Here is an 8,251-nt window from a genome sequence, read left to right on the forward strand (position 1 = left end):
ACATGGAGTTCAGACTCAATCTCGTGTGTCCTAAAGAGGCAGTCTGGGAGATTGAGCTGGGACACGGAAATATCATTTCCAGGAAAATCTGTGTCATGGGGCGGGTGGAAGAGTATTTGACGGGGACCATGCAAGAACACAGACCTACTAACCACACTTGCCATAGAACCTGACGGGCCAATTTCCACTCAAGGGTATAGAGACGACCAGGCTGGAGGAGGGTGGTCAGCTGGCTAGGGCAGGGAGGATGTGAAAGCTTCCAGATTGGAGCTCTGGAAGGGGGTCATGAGTTCCTGCTGATGGGGAGGGGGAATGGCAGAGATGAATGGGAACCGCCAGACCCCAAAGGAGGAGGGGGGTTTGGAGAGAACCAGAAGAGGGCCTTCGGGGGTAAAGGGAGGACGTGCCAATGTGGCCTGGCAGAGCCCACACAGGACCCAGACCTGGGACACTCCGCTGGCTTGACTGCAGGGATGGTAGCAGAGGCTGGCCCAGAGTCCCCACCACAGGATGCCAGAGATACTGTTCTGGAAAAGGCTCTGACGTGGAGCAGCACCCCGCCCCGGCCCCCTACCCCTACCCCTACCCCTCCAGAGAGAAGGCAGAACACAGAACACAGAATATGAGAGGTGCTTTAATTGGAAACTGCTGTGAAACTGGGGCGGGGCGGGGGCAAAACAAGGGGGAGAGGAAGCCCTAGCTGAGGCAGAACAGGAGGGAACGAGCTTGGCCACAGCTCCCGGGCCCCAAAGGTACCAGCTGCTCCTCTTGCAGGAAGACGCTGGGCTCAACCTGTGAAACAGCGGAGTCAGGGAAGAGCCTCAAGCCAGGGCCAGCCCCCAGCCCTGCTCAACAGCCAGGACTGTGGGAAGGGGTACGGTGTGTGTAACGCTCACTTCAAAGGGTCTGGAACTTGTCAGCCAGGTACTGCATGGCGGCTGCAACAGGGACAGGCATTAGCAGGCGCTCCAGACAGAGGGATATAGAAGCCCGTCCCCCTATCCCCGTGAGGAACCGCCTAGCCCTGCAACCTGAAACCCCCTCCAGACCCGATGCAAAGAGCTCTGGGCCTGATCACTCCCCACCACCCAAATTGAATGTGGAACCGGTTCCTAAAGGGAAACAAAATGTGCCAGCAGCTCTCGTGCTGTGGGCCGTGCCACAACCAGTCAGAACTCGTCACACAAACAAACAAACAATCCAACAAGAACCTTAGAAGCCACACCAAGCAGCAGTTCAAGGAAAAAATCAACGAGGCATCTCTAAAAGTCCTATCAGAAGGAGATTCCCTAGGACTGGTCTGGTTGGCAAAGTGTGCATGCAGTCCAGACAGTACTTTGCTACTTGTACACACGCCCAGCTGTACATGCACAGCCGGCTCCAGGGCCAGGCCTGCTAGGTTCTCCTCCCCACCGGGATGTTGGTCCCTGCGAGGCCGACTGCACCTGCAGCCCATCCCCACCCCAGGTGCCCACCTGGGTTCTGCACTAAGACACCGCTCTCCGTCCCTGGTTCCTCATACCAAGTTGCTCCTTAAGGTCGTCTATTTCTCTCTGTAGCACGAGACACTAGGCCAGCAGACACAGGAGGAAGAGAAATGATTAGTATACTCTGGCCTCCTCTCTCCTCCACCTTCTCCTCTCTCCAGGGCCCTCCATCCCAAAGCCGGGTGGCTAGACTGGCAAGGGCTCCTCAGTGGAAAGGAGGTGGGCTCCCTCCGTGGGGTACGCGATGGGGGCAGGGGAGGGGGGGCCCCACACATGTCAGTTGAACTTGGACCCAGATCCCGCCCTCGAGTTTGGGCCTGCATTTCCAGGAGCCAGAGGAAGCATTACCCAAGGACAGCCCGGCGTTCCCAGTGGCTGCTGCTGCCTTTCCGGTCTTGGGGGATGGTCAAGTGGCTCCCGGTCACCTGAGAGGGAAAGCACACACAATCCAGCTTCCCAGGCTCCCAGTGAGGTGGAAAGGGCCAAGCGGGGTCTAACGTGAGGTGAGGCAGCACCACCCTCCGCTGGCAACAAGCCGCCCCTGCTCTGCCCAGCAGCCCGAACCTTTTCTCTGGGCCTGCCTCCCCTGTTCCCCGGGGGCAGCCATTTCGCCACCGCGGTCCCCAAAGACTGTGGCTCTGGATGCGACCCTCCCAGAGCTGCAGCCACAGCCAGCACGTGGGAGAGCAATGTGGGCGAACGGGACTTAACAGAAAAGGCTGTTCCCCTGCAAGTCTACACCCGGAGGAGCTGTTTGGGGCACTGCCACCGATCACCCCGGCCGCACAAACCCCACACAGAGGATGATGTGGCTCAAGGCCAGCCCTGCCAGCACCCCGTCTCCTGTGGGAGAAGCTGCCTGGGAGCAAGGCTGTGCCCCCAGCAGAGACAGAGCCAGAGGTTTCTGTCCTCAACCCCTCTCCCCTCCCCTCATATCAAACCCACGACACTCACCTGAGGGGACAGGCCCCCTGGGCATGACTTCTCCTGGGTTCAGGGCCAAGGGCTCTGAGTTTCCTGGATCTTGGGGGCCTCTGGTGTTGAGGTCGCCACTGCTGGCTTTTCCACGATGCATGCGTGGAAAAGATGTGCCTGGCCTGTAAGCTGGCATCTGAAACAAGAATTTCTCACCGATTTGGACTAAGGGTGTGTGTGTGTGTGTGTGTGTGTGTGTGTGTGTGTGTGTGTGTGTGTGTGTGTGTGTGTGTGTGTGTGTGTGTGTGAGAGAGAGAGAGAGAGAGAGAGAGAGAGAGAGAGAGAGAGGGAGAGAGGGAGAGGGAGAGAGAGATAGAGAGAGAGAGAGAGAGAGAGAGAGAGAGGGAGGGAGGGAGAGAGAGAGAGAGAGAGAGAGAGTGAGAGTGAGAGAGTGAGTGAGTTGTGTGATTCGGGGCCGGGGTGAGGCAGGGAATTGGGAAGGGAATTGAAAGGCTGATCTCATTAGCACTTTCTCCCTCAGTCAGCCCCAGGCCAGCAGGCAGAGCTGATCTAGGGACAACAGTGGGGCACTGAGAAAGCCCAGGTCCCCTGCAAGGAAGGTCTGGGGAACAGCTAGGAAGTAGGATTCAGGAAGCTGGTGAGTCTAAATACTGAGGCTTTTCGGGGAAGCTTTTAAGGGATCCCCCGACCCAATTCAGTTACCAGCCCTCCCTTCCATCCCAGCCCCAGTCTCGCAGAGGAGGCTGGAAACAGGCCAAGGGTGGAGAACCGGGCCCAGCACACCCGAAGTGCTACCTTAATGTTTGTCCCTAGCAAAAGGAGCCCGATCTGGCATCCTAATGACCCAGTGACCGAGGGGCACCCAATGACGACCCCTGAGGGATGGACAGAGGCAGCATGGGTGAAGACGTGTGTCCTGGGGGCGGTTGGAGCGGGGGTGGGGGAAGAGTGGGGAGAGAGGAGGAGCATGGCCTACTCACCTGGCCCTTTGCGGCTGGGTCTCTATTTGGGTCCTTATCTTCTCCCGCCACCGCCTCAGACTCCCCTGCCCGCCTGGCCACGGATTTCTTCCCAGCGCCGGTGTGCTTGGACTGTTCGGTTCCCCAAGGGACCAAGGTATACCTCTTGGATCTCCCAAGCAGCGGAATAGCAGAGATTGGGGGCAAGGTGGCCGGTTCCAGGGCAGTTGCCGAGATTCGCTCTCCCCCGGAAGGGAAGGTTGTCCCCAGGGCAAGTTTGGAGGCTCCCCTGAGGGATTTCTTCTCCTGGGCCCCCTTCTTCCTAGGAGTGACCCGCGGCAGGCCACCTGCAGCAGCAGCAGCAGCAGCTCCCGGGTAGCTGGACCTGCTGCCCCCCTTCCCCCAGAGCACGCTCCGCATTTTCTTAGGGGAAGAGATGCCCTGCTCTCCCACGTCCTGCGTTTCCACAACCGAAGTGAGTCCTCGCGGAGCCGAGGACAGGGAAGAGCCTGGCACGTGAAGGAAATTCTCCCTGACTTGGAAATTCGAGTGTCTGGGAGTGTCCCCGGGATCCTCGGGTGTGCTGGGCTCGGCCTGGCCTCCTCCTCTGGGGTAAGTGCTCACCGTCATCAGCTCTGTCTCACTGAACTCATCTGAGAACTCGGGGTCGGACAGCAGCCAGGCCAGGCCTTCCTCGGGGAGCCGCTGGCGATCCGCAGCCACGTTCAACCTACGCTTAGGGCCTCTCTCAGGGTTCCCCCAGGCCCGGCCCGCTTCGGGCCCACCGAGGTGGAGAGGGCGGGCCGGAGCCGGCGGCGCTTCCCCACAGCTCTGGTCGGGCGCTCCTCGACCGCCGGGACCCGCCTCGAGGCCGGCCCACACGGCGGACACTTCGAAGGCGGCGCAGCTCTCCAGGGACGGGTGTCTGCGGACGCCCAGCACGTCCCACTCGGCCAGATGCAGCAAGATGGCCGCCGCAGACTCCTCGTCCAGGTCCACGAGGTCCCTCGTGTCGTCAGCTGGGGAGCCAGGTCGGCCTTCGGGGCCCCACGGCACCGGCCCTCCCGCTTCCAGCATCTCCCGCTCCGACTGGAAGCCCTCGGGGTCCGGGAAGCCGCCCCCGCCCTCGCCGCTCCGCGGCTCCCCGGGCTCGGGGCCTGGGTCGGGTCCCCACGGGACTGCGGGGCCGGCCGGGCCGACGCCGGCCCGCTCCCCGCCCTCTGGGCCGAAACCCGTTCCCCACACAGACACCTCATCGGGGGAGCTCATGTCGCGACCCTGGCGGCGCCGGAACCGGGGCGACGGTCGATGGCCCGAGTCGCGGTCGCGGTCGCGGTCGCGGTCGCGGTCACGGCGGGTGAGGCGGGCGGCGCTCAGAGAGCAGCGGCAGCCACCTCACGCGCCGCACGAACTCGCCTCAAACGAGACGACGCGCGGCTTCCCGCGCGCCTCCCACGCCCGCGCCGCGGCCTCCTCATTGGTCCGGGCCCCGCCAACCAGCGGGCGCCTTGTTCGCCTGCCGTCTCGAGGCCTAACCAATGGGGTCGAGGGCCTCTGGTTTGCCCCCAGGCCTGTGGGCGGTCCGGGCAGTGGGCTGGCGAAGGGGATGGTGGGAGTGCCTCCCTCTGTCAAGCCTCTCGGCCCGCCTCCTCCTGTCCCGCCCCCCCTTTCCGGTTAGAGTCACAGCTCTGAGCCTCCGTCTCCCATCCACACAGGGGGTCGGGGAGTGAGGGCGCTGGGCTCCACGGGTGGTGAGGATGAAACGTCAGGATGGAGGCGCTGGACGCCTAGCACGCGCCGAAAGCATTTGCCAGCCTCCCTTCCACCGCAAGCCTTACGACCCAACAGGAGAATGGGCACAGGAGTCCCGCAGTCGGTGATCAGGGGTCGGCCAGAGAGCAAAGGGATCGTATTTTCGTTCTGTAAGGTCTCTGTCTCAACTGCTCCATCAAATGTGGCTCAGCAAACGTTATTGGCAGGCGGGTTTGGCGGACAGACTGGGGTTGGCGGACAGACTGGGGTTGGCCTCGCTCCATCAGCCCTTCCCCCGCTCTGAGGCAAATTCAAAGAAGAGGAAATCGCAGTGGCCAGTTACACCCCAAGAGATGCTCCCCACCGCTGATCCTGGAGATGTGAGCTAAAACCACGAATCGGGTTTCACACACTAGGTTGACAACCTTCAAAGAGCTTAACCATTCCGAGGGTGGGAGAGGTTAGGAGCACACCCCTGTGGCGGTGGTGCAAGAGATCCATTTGGGAGGTAATCTGGCAGAATCCATTGAAAGCAACTTAGTGCCAGCACGGACTCTGTGCCTGGCACTCTTCTAAGCGCTGGGCATAAATAGTAATGCATCCGCGTGACACGCCTAGAACTATAGTACCAACTATTACTGGCCTCTTACCGGTGAGGAAACAGGCACTGAGAGGTTCAGCCACTGACCCAAGGTCATTCGGCTGGTGGGGATCAGCGGCAGGATTGAAACCAATCAGTCTGACTCCAGAGTCCTTGCTTTGAGCCCAAGATCTTAAAACTGGAAGGAAAAATAAAAGCTATTTCCTCTATGTTCCAGCAAGTCCGCTGCCTGGTACTTCTTCCGGAGACACGCTGGTACCTGTAGTGTACAAGAACACAGGCACAAGGGGTGTTGGTGATGGGAAAAACTGGGAACACTCCAAATTCCCATCAGTAAGGAAATGGATGAATGCAACGTGGCTTAGCATCCAGTAGCATAAAGCGTGGCAGTCCAAAGGAATGCATCAGGCCATTCTCACAGCTTTCGAAAGCATCCGCCTGACTTCAAACTGTAAGTTGCAGAACGATGGCTTTGGATTCACACTTGTAAATTAAAGCACTTGCGTGCGTGGGCACACACACACACCAGTCAATCCTATGTAATATATGAGAATTCATTCAAGTATATGTACAAGTATGTTTTAAAGTTTTGAAGGACGCACAACCAAGGCCTACCAGTTGTGATGGCGGTGGGTGTGGATAGCCAGGTGTCTCTCAATTTTTCTTGGAACTGTCAGTTCTCAGCTTCCCTGAGCTGAGCAGTACTGATGTCTGGGGAGTGGTCCCTCTCTTGGTTTCTATATGGCCCATGGATGTTAGAATTTCCCTTGTCTGCCACCCAACTCCTACTCTGACACCCCTCCATTCCTCCCATACCTTCCTTCTGCTCTTTCCCTTTCATACTCCTCTGCCTTCAGTCACCTCTCTCTCCTGCATCCTGCTCTGGCTGACCTCCTGGAGAGTCCTGGGATGTCTGAACCCCTCTTGTCTGTGGAACTCAGAGGCCCAGTTTTCTGGGTCTGCACCTGAGAAGCTGGCCATGCTGGAGAAGTTACAGAGCAGGGGAGATTGGGTGCACTGTAAATCTGCAATCCTCCTCCTCGAGCCTGCCCCCGATGGTGCCTGCCTGTTTGTGGATACCGCCCTCTTCCACTTCTCCCAGTGACTTTTTAAGTCATGGTGTGCTATTTCAAATACGTTAAAATGAATAAGGAAGGATATAGCAAAATCTCCTGCATCCACCAGCATCCTATGAAACATTACCAGTGGATCCAGTGGAAGCCTCCGTCTTCCCTCTCACCATTTCCACTCCCTTCCTCCCCCCCCCCCATAGAGAGACTCCCAGAACTTCTTCTCACCTTCTCCACTCTCTTCGTCCCTGTGGCTCTCCTACCTGCTCTTCCCCTGCATCCCATACATCTCCAATGATGTCACTAATCTCTGCTGTACCCCCCTACACTCACCAGGATCCAATACTGGTTTTGACTTACTCTCTTGGCCTGGGGTGGGAGCCAGTGTCAGAGGTTCCTCTTGGCCTTCCCAAGGTGATAGCTCTTACTCCACAGACCAATGACCCAATGTGCAGGTCATTGCTCCAACTGCCAAGTGTATCACTTAGAATTATCAGCCTGGGGACTGGAGAAATGACCACTATGTTGGTCCAGGGACCCAGTCAGCTCACCGTGAACTGATATCTATCCCCAACTCCTTTTACTGCCAGAACCTCATAAGCCCCACTCTAACAGGGCCCCATCATGACACTTTGGGCTTCCGGGATCAATGTCAGCTCAGAACCTGTGGCCAGTAGTCCTAGACATGTCTGTGTCCAGTGCCAGTGTGCAGTCACCCAAGCATCTAAGAAAACTGCTATAAACATTTGCATACAGATTTTTTGCGAATGTAAGTTTTCATTTCTCTTGGGTAAATATCTAGGAGTTAACTTGCTGGATTGAATCGTTAGTGTATTTTTAACTGTTTCCAGAGCGTCTGTACCATTTTTTGCATTCTCACCAACAATGCAGGGGAGTTCTAGCTGTTCCTCAGTCTCTCTAGCACTTGGTATTGTCTGTATTTTGTTTTTATTTCAGCCATGCTTATAGCTATGTTGTGGTATTTCATTGTGGCTTTAGTTATTTCCCTAATGACTAATGAGGTCAAACATCTTCTCAATAGCTTACTGGCCATCCAGTAAGCACAATGTCAGTTCGATTTTTTTTTTTGCTCATTATTTATTGGGTTGTTTGATTTCTTATTACTGAATATCGAATGTTCTTTATCTCTTTCGGATACAAGTTCTTTACCATGTGTGCTTTGCAAATATTGTTTCCCAGTCTGTGGCTTATGCTTTCAAAAACAAAGAAACAGACAACACAATTTAAAAATGGGCAAAGGAATTGATTAGATATTTCTCCAAAGAAGACACATAAATGGCCTACAGGTATATGAAAAATGCTCAACATCACTAGTCATCAGAGAAATGCAATTCAAAACCACAATGAGTTATCACCTCAAAACTGTTAAGATGGCCAGTATTAAAAAGAAAAAAAAAAAACAAAACTTAAAATAGCAAGTGTTGG

General features: G+C 56.5%; 1 pseudogene across 1 annotated transcript; it reads right to left on the reverse strand.

Moving 5' to 3' along the window:
• Positions 1-619: 619 nt before the first annotated feature.
• LOC309652364 (uncharacterized protein CXorf49 homolog pseudogene) lies at positions 620-4,734 on the reverse strand (annotated as a pseudogene). The gene is made up of 5 exons: positions 2,442-4,734; positions 1,836-1,912; positions 1,476-1,568; positions 897-938; positions 620-792 (listed from the first exon to the last, which is right to left on the reverse strand). The product of its transcript is annotated as an uncharacterized protein CXorf49 homolog pseudogene (transcript).
• Positions 4,735-8,251: the final 3,517 nt, after the last annotated feature.

The sequence above is a fragment of the Balaenoptera physalus genome (assembly GCF_965194825.1).
Source record: "Balaenoptera physalus genome assembly, chromosome: X".
NCBI classification, from domain to species: domain Eukaryota; kingdom Metazoa; phylum Chordata; class Mammalia; order Artiodactyla; family Balaenopteridae; genus Balaenoptera; species Balaenoptera physalus.